The sequence below is a fragment of the Chroicocephalus ridibundus genome, chromosome 7, assembly GCF_963924245.1.
Source record: "Chroicocephalus ridibundus chromosome 7, bChrRid1.1, whole genome shotgun sequence".
In the NCBI taxonomy this organism is placed as follows: domain Eukaryota; kingdom Metazoa; phylum Chordata; class Aves; order Charadriiformes; family Laridae; genus Chroicocephalus; species Chroicocephalus ridibundus.
In genome coordinates, this window is record NC_086290.1 from 56,504,040 (window position 1) to 56,518,725 (window position 14,686).

General features: G+C 52.3%; 1 long non-coding RNA gene across 1 annotated transcript in view; it reads right to left on the reverse strand.

The window, feature by feature from the left end:
- The window catches only part of LOC134518825 (uncharacterized), a 252,227-nt gene that overhangs the window by 16,305 nt on the left and 221,236 nt on the right, over positions 1–14,686 (reverse strand). Inside the window, exon 2 of the long non-coding RNA XR_010072069.1 lies at positions 4,322–4,431. This is a non-coding gene — a long non-coding RNA (uncharacterized LOC134518825). The remainder of the gene's footprint in view (positions 1–4,321; positions 4,432–14,686) is intronic.

Sequence of the window (14,686 nt, forward strand, 5' to 3'; positions counted from 1 at the left end):
AGAGGATGATCTTTTGCCCTGTGCATGTAACATATAAATAAACCGGCCTTTCTTGGTTGCTGGCAGCTTTGTGTGGCCCTGTCTATTGAATGGTGGGATTATTCAATACCGTCTTCGCCACTAGGGCCTCTTCTGCTCAAGATCTGCTCCCCTTCACCACGCCTCCTTCACAGCACACCAGCAATTTTACTTTTTCCTTTTCAAGATATTAAATGACATTGAACCAAAAAGAGAAATCATAGCAGATCCCAACGTAAGGGGAAACATTCATTGATCCCTCCACTAATAACTGCATTTTCAAAAGCCATCAGTGACCCATCCAGCAAATAAGGACCCTTTTAAATTTTCCACAATACACCTGAAGCAATCATGCCAAATGATACTAAGCCAAAGGTCTTGAAGAAATCTTAATATACCCTAATTTTCATGCCCTATAGCCACATGGATGCCTCCAGACCAGCCATAAAGACCCCAGTTCAGTTCAACCTACCCTTCACCAAGCCATGCCGACTCACAAAGGTATTCCCAGTGCCTGCTCCTTCACCAGTAACATTTCTAACGTATTTTCCCATGACTTTACCTCGAGGTGACCCAATTTCTTCCCAAAAAGTTGCAATAACACTGGGATCCCTCCGGCCCCTGGGAATTTCCCAGCTTTCGTCCTCTGGGTGGAGGAAGCGGCAGTTTGGTGATGTGCCTGGCTGCCTCCTTTAGGGCTCCACACTCAGGTTCACAAGCGTTAGATGGTCTCCAGGCTGCCACGAAGCCTCCTGCGTTACAAACGGTGGGTTTTATACGCCAGTTTACAGGCTGGTTTTATATGCCACTGTCTGTGGCGAATACATCCTCCCTGCCTCCTTTCTTCTGTATTTGGAAGATCTATGGAGCGTCTCTACCTTTTCCACTCTGCTATTTACAATTTTACCATCTGTCTCTAACAGAGCCATTTTTGACACAGAAATAAATTCCCGGCTCTATTTAAGTGCTTTCTTATTGTCTTTGACCCTTCTGGTCATTCATAGTCCGTTAGTTTCTTTGATTTCTTCCAACTGCTACGTGTATTTTTAGATAACACGTTCCTCTTTTTAGCTTTGCCAGCACATTTATTTGTCCGTTTTCTCCCTCCTCCCTACACCTGTGCACCACTGAAGATGCAACAGGAAAAAAAAAAGCCCAGTTTCACAATTCTTGGAGTATAACACGAGCCATCCTGCCTTGTCCGGCCAGACCCACACGGCAGGCAGGGGCTGCAATCAAATTACACTCACTCCTGTTTCGGGCAACCATGGGTTTTCTTCCCCCCTCCCCAGCCAGTAATTAACGTTCCTCTGTGAGCGGGGATGAGGTCTGTTGGCGGGTTGGACTGCGGCGGGTGCAGGCGCTGCACTATGAAGTCATCCACTGGGGGCTGTTTTGTTCTTCAAGACACAAAGTGTTCCCGAAGTCGCCCCTCTTTCTACCCCCGACTCTTGAATCATCTCCCTAAAGCTCACAAACAGATGGTTCGGCAATTTATCCTGCTTGCGAGCAAAATCTCACGATGTTCAGGCAGGCTCTCACCCATTCTCCAACTCTTTACGTCCTCGGGCTCCTGCAGGTCAGCACCGCTGTGCGCCTACCAAGGTCTCGCCCCTTGCCACCACCCCCTCCGGTTTTGCTAGCACAGGAGGGGTTCCAGCCCTTCCTTTTCACACACTGCGAAGCACAGGAGACGTTCAGCCAGTTCTAACCCATCAGCACTTCCCTCATGGCCAGACATGAAGAGCCACAGATGCCGTATTACCTTGGTCCTCGTATTTAAACAAATCAAAGTTCTCCTTACGTGCCTGCTTTTTGTTTGAGCCCAGATCCTGAGGAGGGCTTGTATATCTGCACATTGAGAGCCCTGCTTAGCATAAATGCCTTCAGTTAACTTAGACGTTAATACTTTTACAAATTAGAGGCCAAGACACCAGCGTGTCAACCAGCACCGTGCAGGGAAGCGTCACGCTGGAGCTAGGTCCTACAGCGGGGAATATTTATAAGGTGCAGGACCCGCAAAGAGGACTGTCACCCTATTTACTGTCCATCACTGCTCTGCAGAGGCGCGTGCCCACAGCGCTTGTTCAAGCCCCACATACATCCCCCATCTGGAGGGCCACAGGCCAACTCCTCCACCACTGCTGCTCCAGCCCCGCTCTGAAGGCACCCCACAGCCCTTTTGGCCCCCATTTCCCTGCTGTGGGGCCAGGAAGCCTGAGTCACTGTGTCAGATGGGTTGGGAGATGCCAAAGCACATCCAGGGTGGGTCAGGCAGGTTTGCACCAAGCCCCGTGCAGCTGTCACTACTGAGGTCTATGGATGACATCTTCATGTCCCTCATAGTGTATTGGCGCCTCTCCACTTGATAGAAGTCCTTATCTGAGTCACCCTACACTCTTCCTAATCTATTTCCTCGGGGGACATTCAGTGATATCCCTTAACCACGCAGCAGATAAGAGCACCTGCTTAGTTAGAAACCGCCCAAGGACTCCCAGGGTCTGGGGAGGGAGAAGGGCTGAGGTTTTGCACAGCTGCATCACACAGGCATCTGCAGATCACCAAGAAGCCAGCCATGCTCCTGACCCAGCCTATCACAAACCCAGCAGAGATGGGGCACACAAGAGCTGGTCTATGAGGACCATGACTGCGAGTTTCCTTGAAGAAAACAAAACGAGAAGCGTCTAGCGGTTAATGCTCTCATCTCGTGTTACAGAGGCTGTAAGAGCTGGAAAGCAGCCACACATCCAGAAGATATCCCAGGCAGATATCCGAGATGGGCAAGCAGGGAAAGGAAAGGCAGGGCTGGCAGGAGGCAGAGCAGAGAGAAGGGAGATGGGGGTGAGCAACAAGGGATGGCCACAGCGGCACGGGGAAGGGAAGCCTGAGCGTCCCATTAGGGATGAGGCGCACGCTGTAGCAGCAAGGGCCAGCGATGAGGTAACATCACCCAGCTCCCCAGGAAGGGGCTGTCAGCACTGGCCACTGAACCCTTACTGCACCGAAAGCGCTTCACAGAAGGAGGGAAAGAAAAGAGTACCACTGGAGACGGATGCGTGCAACGCTTGTGCTTGCCCTTGCAAACTCTCCTGGAGGGGACAAACACACTCTGGTCCAGCTCCCTCACCCCTGCAGCAGAAGGGATGGGATGCTCTGAGACCAGTCCCTTCCACACCGGGAAGGGTGCCTTAGATATTTTTTCTAGCAGGAGATGTTTAAACTTCTTAACCCCTCAGATGCTACAGGAACAGCTTAGCTACCAGTACCTGAATATCCCATCATTTCCTATGCAGCTTCCTCACAATCCCACAAAGTACTTTCAGATACAGAAGGGCCAGAGGCTTTCCAAAGGTCTCCAGAAAGCTGGGATGGAGCAGAGCCTGTATTGGGCTCCTCCAGTTTCAAGCCGAGGGCTTTGAGCTCTGGACGGCCCTTCTGGGGCTTCTGGATGTGAAAGCCACCAGTGACCCCACCAGGCCACTTGGGTACTGCAGTGCCTGCACAAGCCACGTCCTCTCCCTCCCTGCCCCAGGGAAGCACTTAACCAAGAGAAGAAGAAAGTTTGCAGTTTTGGTGGGGCTTTTTTTTTTTCCCCTTTAAGTGATTAAAGTGAGGCTGAGGAAGAGGCACTTGAAAGCAACTTGAGTCTGGTTAAAGCTGGTTATCCATCTCGATTTGCATAATGATTATGCAAATGGCAGTTTGCATAATGTTGCCATGATCTACGATCACTGTAGGGTTTTATTGCGTGAGAAGACCCCAGAGAAGATACTGAACAGCTGTCCAACCCCCTGACTGCGGCTCGGACACCACCGGGCACGTGTGCCAGAGATGCTGATACTTCCCCCTTTCGCCCACAGTTTTTGGTCCCCTGCAGGGGCTGAGCCTGACTTTGCAACTGCCCTTGGGTGGTTTCAGGCTTCACGCTTCAGGAGAAGACACAGGGCTGCAACTCGCTTCTTGGCATTAATTCCCCAACCGAAACCGGAGGTGATTTTGTGGCTGCCTTGTTGTGCATAGCCTGCACTAAAGCTGCGAGCTCTTCCACTCTCGCTTTTAAGAGCCCTCCAGTGAAAGTGATGCCTTGTGAACCAGACAAGCCCTTCAAGATGTGACCTCAGACTCAAGAGCAGGTCTCCCCCACCACCCATCCATCATCCGGCTGTAGCAGATTACAATCAGGTGTTTGGGGCAATTAAACTGATCCCCACAGAACTGCTGGGAAAGTCCTTCAGAACTGTTACCCTTCACCCCTACCCCACAGCAGCACCCAAATTTAAGCAGGTCCAGACATACTCCTTACCCAGTAGGCCAGAGCTGGCTCCTGGGGCTCCTCTCCTCCTAAACTCTCCATACAGCATCCACACGCTGACCACCACAGGCTTCAGCACATCACACCCAGCGTCGGGCTCTCTGCGAGGAACAACATCACACAGCGTTTTCAATGGGGTGGCTCTGGCAGGAACGAGCACAGAAGCCACCCGTGGGGTCAAGGCTCCCTTAGGGCAGAAGATGCAGCTTTTCCCCCAGGCAGCAGCACTGCAGCAGCAGATACCCCACAGCGGCCACCCCAGAGAAACCCAATTAAACAAAATTGCCCCCAAGCCACCCTAAATCAGTGAAGGTTTAAAAAAACCCAAACAAATCTGCCCCAAAACACATAAAAACTTTGCAAACCTTTCCTATCCAGAAGGCCAGGAGCAGAGCCACACCACCCAGGACCTTCCTTGGCCACTGCCCAGGCTTTTATACCTGCCCAGCAGCCATTGTAAGGAAGGAAGGGGGATCATCTGGCTGATTGACAGCGGGTAGAGCCAATGGCTCTATGATCTCCACAGCCCTTATACCACCCTTGCAGTGGTGCTGGTGGCTGAGGGTGCCTTGGAGCTCCCAGAGCTATTCTCCATCCATTAGCGTCCCAGTCTCATGCAAAATCATTAGAATGACAAGGTGAGACCTAGATTTATACAGACCTTTGTCCTGCCCCATTTTGACAGAGGTCCCAGCGCTAAGTTTGCTGTTGGGTCAATCTGTGTTGTCTCCATGAGGCGTTGGTGACCCTCACGGTCGTCACCACGGTGGTGATGATGGTCACCCCTTGCAGCCGCTTTGATGGCACCGGCTCTGCAGCGGTGTCACTGGTCCCACTGCCCTATCACTGACTGGGCTGAGGTCAAGCCTTGCTTCTGCGAGCTGGGGGGTGAGAACATGGCCAGGGTGGGAGGCTGGCTTCCTTCTTCCCGCTCTGTGGTTGGCAGCACACAGCCCTCACGAAGACCAGAAGAAGGGATCACCAAGAGCCACCATTTGCATCAAGGAGAAGATTGGATTTGACGCTGCAGCCCCACTTGTGTTACAGTCGCACCCGTGCAAACGCTTCTTGTCTGTCCCCGTTTTTTGGATAGCAGCTCCGGCCGCGGTGCCACGGCTGTGGGACGAGCGGCACCTCCCCTGCCACGTCCTCGCTCCAGCAGCAGAGCTAGGAGCGGTTTTATCTCCTTATACCTCAAGGTTACGAAAGCTATAGCAAATGCAGGGGGACAGTAGGCAGCATCCTGGAAAGAACCCAAAAAAACGGCAAAAAAAGCACACTCTTTAGTGATCAATCCAAAACCACTGGGATGCAAACAAAAGTGCAACGTGAATTGGCTCAGCTCTGCCTCAGCCTGAGCGGGACCTTCCCGGAAAGGCTGAGCTCCGAGTACATTTAGCAACAACAGCTTCTCCAGGGGAGTCGCGCAGCGGAGGAAGAGGGGAGGCTGATGGGCTCTCGGGGTCCCTCCCTGCTTCAGGCTTTCCCGCGGGAGATAAATAGAGTTATAAACAACACGGATCAAAAAGAGGAACGGCGAGGAAAAGCTCCCCAGCTCTGGATTATATTTGGGTTCAAATCCCAACTCTAGTGAAAACTAAGTTGTTCAAACTAAGTGGAGCAGCTTCAAAGGAGATGGTGGGGACCCACCTGTGGCCGCCGGCTATGAGACCCCCCCCAGCTGCCCTCGAGGCGGGTGTCCGTGGTGGTCTCCCCTCCGGAGGTTTCCCCAGCGGCCAGATCTGCGTCTACATCTCCCCTTCCCCAGCAGGTATCCGAGCAGACATCGCGATGGGTAGAGCTGTGGAGGGAATACCGCTACTGCCATGAGGATTAATACTCAGCAGAAAGCCATCACTCCCTTCAACCCACACTTGGGAGGCAGCTGAAGCTTTGCTTTTCATCAAGGACGTGATTCAGAACTCAAAACAACTCAAACCAGCTCAGTTCTGGGCTGCAGCTCCCTCCCTGGGCCGGCTCCTAGTCAGCGGTTTATGTGCCGGAGCGACACGTAGGGGTGTCAAACGCTGAGTGACGCGCTCGGGAGCTGGAAAACACGATAAAGAGGTGCTGCCACGTTCGACAACGAGAAGCTGAGCCAAACGGCAGCTGCTGCGGCGTGCACCTCCTCTGCTCTGCTCCCTCCTGCATCATGGCTGCTTACCTGTGTGTAAATGGCTTTTCTGGTCTTTCATAATATATTTGGGCATTCCCAGGGATGACAGGATCTGGTGACAGTGCATTCCCGTGCAGCCTGACCTCCGCTCATGGCATTTTGGGGGCAGCAAGGAGAGTAAACTCTCCTTACAAGCGGTCCCCATAGCCGCAGTCGCAGACCTGTTACTCCCCATTGATCGGGGTGGGGTGGGGTGGGACCTGACGGGAGGTCCCACGCGCTGGCCAGCCCTGAGCCGGCCTGGAGAGAGGCACCACTCTCAGCAGAATGGAAACTCGATGGTGATTTCTCTCCATGGCATGAGAGACCCAAAGCCAAGCGGGAGACCCCAAGCCAGGCTGGGAGCTGATCTGGGAGCTGGGAAGGTATTTCCCTTCCCTTCCGTTTCTTCTCTCTCTCATCTTCTGTTATGGGGTCTCCAGCTGTAACCCTAATGTGAACCATGGTCCAGGAGGCCCACCCTTCTGCATCCCTGAGCTCCGTGTGTGCAGGAACCTTCACCCTTTGTCACTCCTAAGCAGGAATGACACCAGGAGGGTCTGGAAAGCAGCTCAAGCGATCATGACTGTTCTGGGGATGGAGGATACAGGCAGAGGCACCTTCCCATGCCCAGGACAATCCCCATCTCCCTGCCAAGTCCCTGCTGCCCTCCCAGCCTCTTCTCCCCACTGCCCCCGGCTCTGGGTGTCAAGGAGGACAAGACGCAACACTGAGACCTCTTTCCATCCCAATCGCTCCCAACCCATCACGCTCCTGTTTGCACTCCGAGCTCAGCTCCTCTCCCCTCCTACCAGCAGCGTTTTCTGCCCACCCACCTCGGCAAAAGCCTCGGCTCACTTCAAAGCCGTGCAAACAGGGCTGCTGAGCTCCCCAACTTTCCCTGACATCAAAAGCTTTACTTATTTATGTTTCGCACGGCACCAAGAAGCCATTGGGATACGGTACGTCTGTTTACCCTAAGAAGAAGCCAGATCATGGGAGCCTGAGTATAAATTCCTCAGCAGGAATAGAAACCCAAGCAAAAGGAGGAGAAAGCTGAGGTTGGAGACATGAGGTTTCTTCCTCTCTCCTTGCTTTGTTTCCTTTCCTTAATGGTGTCTTCAGCCTTGATGTCCTTAACGTTTCCGACTCTGAGTTTGCTGACCATACAAGAGGGAAACCGGTGACAGCTATCAGAGGTTAGGTTCAGCCAGTGGAAAACTGAGGTTCTCGGAAAGATGTTTTATTCATAGGCCTGAGCCTGGCACATGGGAGGCTGCTGCGGGGTGGACGCACCCTGCCGGGAGCTCTCACTGGGAACGTGCCGGGAGGACATGTTTTCTTCTACGAGACTGGAAGGTGCATCTTGCTTGGCTGATCGTAACAAGGTGCCCTGTGGCAAGAGGTCATGCTGGAGAGCAGGACAAGTGGCTGGAGAGCTGTTACTGGAGCATCATGCAACAAAACTGAATTGCAAACCAGCTTGATCCCCTGTGAGGCCACCCCAGGGAGGCACAGGGACCATAACAGGGATCAATTACATCCATCTCATGGAAAAGATGACGTGGATCAATTCAGTCGCCTGCTGTTGAAGGCAACCAGGTCACGCAATTATCTCTTACATTAATGTATCAGCCTCTGTCTTAAAACTGTGAGGGCCGCTTTCCTCCTTAATTCCTAAACCGTCTTTATGTCTCCTAATTTTGAGCTTAAATGTATTACTGCCTGGTTTCTAGTGAGTTTTCCTCTGCAAAGATAGTCCTTTAACCTAAAGAACTCTTCTCCTTCCCTGACGTATTCTTGACCTCCTTTTTAAGAGGCCAAGGAAGCCATTCTCCGTGTCTCCTCTCAACAAATGGGTGCTCCACTCGCTACAGCAGCAGCAGAGTCCTCTCCTGCCCGTTCCCTCTTTGAATTTGCTTTCAGGAGCAGACCAAAAGAGTAAAGAGTACTGCAGATAAGTCCCATCAGCAATTCAATCAGAGGCACTCATCCTCCCTTCTCTACACCGACGGTGCTTCCCCGCGCTGTCGCTCATGCATTCCTAATATTTGTGCTAAGGTCAGGAACCAAATTACTCAATTGTCCTCGGGACCGATCTCCTGTAAGGCAGACACCACCACGTGCAGCACACCAAGCTGTCAGCTCCTCTTTAGCAAGTTCCTTGTGCACTTTCCACTCTCCCATTAATCCCTGTCCTCATTAATAATTTCCCACAAGGCACGGGATCAGACACCTTACTGAAGCATGGAGAGAAGAGATCTACAGCGTTTCCTCTGTCCGGCACCTAACATGAGATGAACATGACATCTCCTGTACTGCATTTCATGTCATTTTCTATTTAGCTCTGTGTTTTTAATGACTCTTTCCTTCCAAATTTGTACTAAAGCCTTGTGTACTCCGGGGGCTGGACTAATGCGCCTGAAGTTGCTCAGATCATTTATGTTTCCATTTCTCAAACAAGGAGTGAAATCTGTGGCAGAGCTTGGGTCAGTAAGCATAAAACGTGGAACCGCGTATTCCCCGCTGTGCCCGTGCCGTGGTTCGCGGGGAAGGCGGGGAGTCCCTGGACAGGCAGCTGTGCAGGGAAGGGTAAAAGGGCCGTATTCGGGTCACACCGATCCATCGTCCTTCGCATCCTGGCTGTGACAGTGGCCAAGAGCAGATGCCCGGAGACTGATCACAAGGAGAGGGAGGAATCTGGTCCTACTTCTTTTGCTTTCAGGGGGAAGAAAATCCTGACTCAGAAGTTGTCTCATCATTCTGGGGCTCACCCTCCCACGATAAGCCTGTCCTCAGTTAATTTGCCTAATCACCTTTTGAACCCACTTGCGTTACACAGTGCATGGATGACATCTGTGCTGGGAGGTGAATCTGCTGGACGTCACAACGTGCTCGGGCGCGGGCAGTAGCCGAGCTAAGAAAGGGGCGGTTTTGCCCAGACGCAGAGTCCAGTCCGTAGTGTGACTTGAACTGGCAGGATCCCCCTGAGCTAATCTTTAGTCAAGGAGAACAAACTCGCTGACAACAAGACTGGGCTGGGATACAGAAATGCTCCGGGCGGATTTCCTGGAAAACACAGGAGGGCTGTGGTGCGAACGCTCAGAAGGAGCTTTTGCACGGTGCTGGTGATGCGTATGAGCAGGACCTGCTTTCTGACACCACCTACAGAGCCCAGCACGGCTGCTGGTGCGGCTGGGGTAGGTGCTGTACTGAATTTGCAGTAGGAAACTACTGTTGATTGAGGACGCTGCGACACAAACACCTTCTGTCTTTAGAAGTGCTGCACAGTCCCACAAACCCAAGTTATTAAACATTTTCTAGCAGTGTCCTCCTGTGCTTCAGGGAAATGGCTACAAATGACGGGGGTTGTTTAGGGTCAGAGAAATTCTCGCAGTCCTTTCATGCCCCTCATCTTTGCTTCCTCTCTCCTTCTTAACGTCGGCGAAAACATCCTCCCTTGATCCCCCTTGCTTGCAGCGCTGTGAAATGAGCTCCTCGGTGCTTTGAGAAAGAAACTCTCCGACAGGCAGTATTGATTGTCTTGGAAAAGAAAAGGGAAATAGAGGTTGGATGTGTTGGGGCAGCCAGGTCTCGACACCGGGCACCGTCTCTCGGCTGTGTCCTTCCCACCAGGGCCCCTGCAGGGGAGCAGAGGGGGGACCTGGGAGGCTGCGGCACAGTGGCACGAGCTGTGGCACGACCTGACATCGCCCCAGTGCGATGCTCGGCTGTCCCCCCAGTGCTCCCCCAGCCCTTCCTGGGCTCTCAGTCCGCCCCATGCTTCCACCCCCAGGGAGGCGAAAGGCCACGGTTCACACTCCAGTGATGCATCCCAGATTGAGGGTGGCAGCGCTGTCACCCCCATGCCGTCACCCTCCCATCCCCGGCAGCCGCCGAGCCGTGATGGCGAGCCCAAGTACCGCTGCCCTGGGTGCGGGGAGAGCGCGGAGGAGCTGGCAGTCTTGGATCGATGGAGATGGGGTTTGACACACTCTGGGAAGGCCAGAGGGAAGGGGACCGGGGACGGGATGGAGCCAGCACATGAGGGGGCTCCCAGGGAGTCTCTATGAGAGCAGACCTGTGACCCGCAGTGTGAGCCCCCAGCGGGCCACCAGCACCTGAAGGGGACCATGACATGAGCTAATGGGTGACCCTTTCCCAGAGGAGACAGGTTGTCAAGTGACAGACATGCTCTGAGTTTTGTTGGAGGAGATTCCTGCTCACTGCTCGCTCCTCCATGGATGGCAGAGACCAAGCCTGAGCAAATCTGGCTACATCCCAGCCTGCTTTGAAGCATCTTCACCCTGGAAATGACAGCGATGGCACCCAAACTGTCCCCATCTCCCTCGTGCCCCACTGGCGGCAGGGCCAGCGCAGCCTCTGCACAGCAGGAATTGTCTGGGTGGAAGAACCACAGCCGAATCCTTGGCAACCCCTGCAGCCCCCTCGGCCGGCGTCCTGCCCGGCCAGTCCCTGGCAAGAGGCCATGGGGCTTTTAGGAGAAGAAAGCAGCATCCTCCCGGCTCACAGCCCCCTCTCCTGCCCCCTGGGACCCTCAGCTGCCCCAGAAAACGCGCTGGGGCATCTGCTTGTCCTCTTTACTTTTCCCTCTGTCTGGCTGGAAAACAAGAAAAATACCATTCTCTTCGTCAAAATGTTTCCCCAAATGAACATTTTCTATCTTGTTCCAGTTTTTGTAATATATTCCTTTATTTTTTCTTGCTCTCCATAGGAGACTTTCCTCCAGCTTCTCCGTTTGGTTTTATTTTATTTTAATGGGAATCCCTTTTAATTAACGGAAGAGGGAAAAGCCCTTCAGTCCCATTCAGCTCAAAGCAAATTGGTCCTTCTCTCTTTTGAGGAGACTCAAGATACAGTTTAGGGTTGGATTCATTTCATGAAGCGATCAGAAAATTCGAAGCAGCAGGATCAGCTCCATCTTTTTCTTATTTCCCCTTGGTTCCTATTCCCCAAACTTTCAAATCTCCAATTCATTAAAAAAAAAAGTTCCCATCACTTGAAAGAGATGGCTTTTGCCCAAAAATGAACAAAAGCAAAAAAACATTGTTGAAAATCTTCCAGCCCAGCACATAAAGCATCTCTTCCTCTCCCCGAATCCGTGTTGCTCACGCTGCCTTTATAGAAACAATACAAACTGATTGCGGAATGGGCAATAATAATAACGTGCAACTGGAGGCGCGGAGAAATGGCACCGCTCTCTCCGCTCTGAAGCCCCATTTCCTTCCCCTGCAGCGATTCCCACTGCCCGGCGTGGGAATGTGGTGCCAGGGCAGGATGCGGTGCTCTACGGCGGGGCGATGGTTTGTGCTGTCAGGGCTTTGATGGCTGGGTGCCGCCGGGCCGGTGCGGGTGCCGATGTGGCCGTACCCCGGCAGCACCGTGCAAAGACACCCCAAACCCCGCAGCCCCCGACGTGGGGAGCCGGGGGTGGCGGGGCTGAGCGGGGCACCCGCATTTGCCTCGTGGCAGACGCCAGGCTAACGCGTGGTGGTCGCTAAGTGCCTTCCGAGGAGATTAAGTGCCAGTAATTAATCTTCAGTGCTCAGATAACCAATTATCCAAGTGAGAGAACCGGGCAACGTGCTGGATTCGGGGAAGTGGCACCTGCAAGTGGCTGTCGGGGAAGCTCATGTGCTGGCGCTGGCGGAGGTGGGTCCCCCGACACCCAGCCGGGATGGTGACAGTCCTGCTGCATCCCCTGGGTTGCATCCCCCAAAAGCACTGCAAGCCCATGGGGGCAGGCGGACAAGAAAAAGGCATTTTTGACCCGGGGAAGTAAACTGAGGCAGAGCTCAGGTTAAAATAACCCAAGGCAGAGCCCGGAGCCGAACCGCAATGTTCCCCCCCAACCCGGCGCTTTGCCAGTCGGATCCGCTCCCCGTGCCGGGCGCTGCCGGGGGCTGCATCAGGGATGCAGGCGCCAGCCCTTATTAAAAGGCCTTTTCCATTTCTGATATCTCTAATACAACCGAGTAAGAGTATTGACATGTCAGAATGGTCTTTTATTATGATCCATTTATGCCATTAATGTAATATCCTCCTCTTGGATTGCTTAGTTATGTATTAATATTGTAAGAAACCCAGCATTTCTTTTAGCTCTTCATTGTCTGAAATGAGTCCCAAACTCTCCGTGTGACAGGATTTTGATGGATGGTCATATTTTTAGCTGTGATCATGCCTTGATGCTCTGAAATTAGGGACATGTTTTTAAAATATTTTACCACGTGCATTTATCTTGTTTTTCTTAATCTCTGTCTTACCAGCCATCATTCTGCTTTTATTGTAGAATCATTAGTGCTTGTTATAAGTCTGATGTATGTATATGGCGTCATTTATTTGCTGTTCTTAGCATATGAAGGAATGGAAAAATAACACATGAACATGGGAAAATGATCAGTGGGTGTTTTACTTTTTTAATAAAGAACGTTGCTAATGAATCGCCTTGCTGAGGCGGCTGGGGCATCATTACATCCAGCCAGCCTGAAGACAGATGCTGAGGAAAGAGCTCCGGGAATGAACCTGGAGAAGATGCTGTGCGGTGACAGACCTGTTTGATTTGACCTGTTTGATTTACCAAAGACATGAAGAGCTGTAAGTTAAAGAGCCAAATGCCCTCAGCAGGAGGAAATATTAAAGGGTTTATTACATCTCACAGAAACGGGACTAAACAAAGCCACCACCTGGACATTTAGTCTGGACGCTGCAGGTCAGAAGCTGCCAGCACAGGGTTCTGATAGAGATCAGACTAAGGATGGATCTGGCGTGCAGGATTTGTGCAGGACGGGATTTTCTCCGCAAGCCCCGGAGCGTGGGGCTGGGGGGGGCGGCTGGGGCCGGCTGCGGGTAAAGAGAATTTCCTCATTGCCAGCCCAGCAGCACCGAGTCCATCCCCTTCGCTGTGCCCGGCTGGGAGCACACGGATGAGTTATTTGCCACTTTATATATTATGATACTAGTGAAGAGGTGCATTAGCCCAACACAAATTACTGGGCTTGGGAAAAATCTCCAGTTCATGTTGTATGAGTCAACTCCTTCATTTACCGGTCTCAGCTGCCCTGAAAAGTGGATGAAATTACAGCTGTTCTGCTCCCTAGTGCGAGGGAGTTTATTGGTGTGAATCTGAGGGGTGTTTCCCTCTGGCTTTATCGGCAGAAGTGATGGAAAAGCCTTCATCCCTGTGCAGGGTGAGGGGGAGCCGGCCGTGGGGAGACGCTGCCTTCAAACCCAAATCCCAAATCTCAAATCTCAAATCCCAGCCGTCTCCAGTCCAGCCACAGGGTCCCCGACTGATGCCTCCTTCTGCCCCCAGCTCCTGCCTTTGCCCGTACAAAAGAAAGGCAGAAAATGGACAAAAATGGTGCTAATTACGGGGAGAGGATCGTCCAAAACACGGGGACGCGAGGCCACCCCTCCTCCACGCTCACCGCCGGGGTAGCAGCGGCCGCTCTGCTCGGCTGATGAACGGGCGCCCTTCTCCTCTAGAAATTTGATGGATGATCCCAATTATATTCTTCCAGCACTGATTTAATGTAATTTTTTATTAATAGCAACAATCAGAGGAAAGCAAACAGCTTATTCTGCACGCGCCATTCCCTTTCTGCTTTTACTTTCCCACGTCCACATGCGCTCCGAGTCCTTGATGCCCCGGCATGGGGGGGGTCAGGAGCAGGAGGAGGGTGGGGAGAAACGAGCAGACGATTCACTGAGCAGGGCAATAGCTCATTAGTATATTCTCGACACAATTAATACCCTTGCGACAAAATATTTTCTTCACTCATTCCTTAAGGATTATTTGGAGGAAACTGCAAATTGCTGGTTTGCTTCCTCGGCTGTTAACAGACCGTGTGAAAAGATGGGGAAAAATAATCTACAGTTCCGTACAACTGGTTTTAATACTCCGGGCGCAGCGGGACTGGCAGCTCCGAGATGCGCAGCACTGATGGGGAAGGGGATGGCCGTGATTCGGGGGCAAGCCCGAGCTTAAAAACAGCACAACGCAACAGAGACCGAGGCATCCTCGTGTCAAACCTCGCCACGTGCCAATGCTAAATCCAACCTCCGGCTTCTTTCACTCCTTGAATCCTCCCTTCGTTAGCGGCTCTCCATCATCTCCCTGTTTGCTTTTGTATTTGGAAGGCTGTTTGCCTGTTTACTCATTTGATTGCTTGTTTTAATAG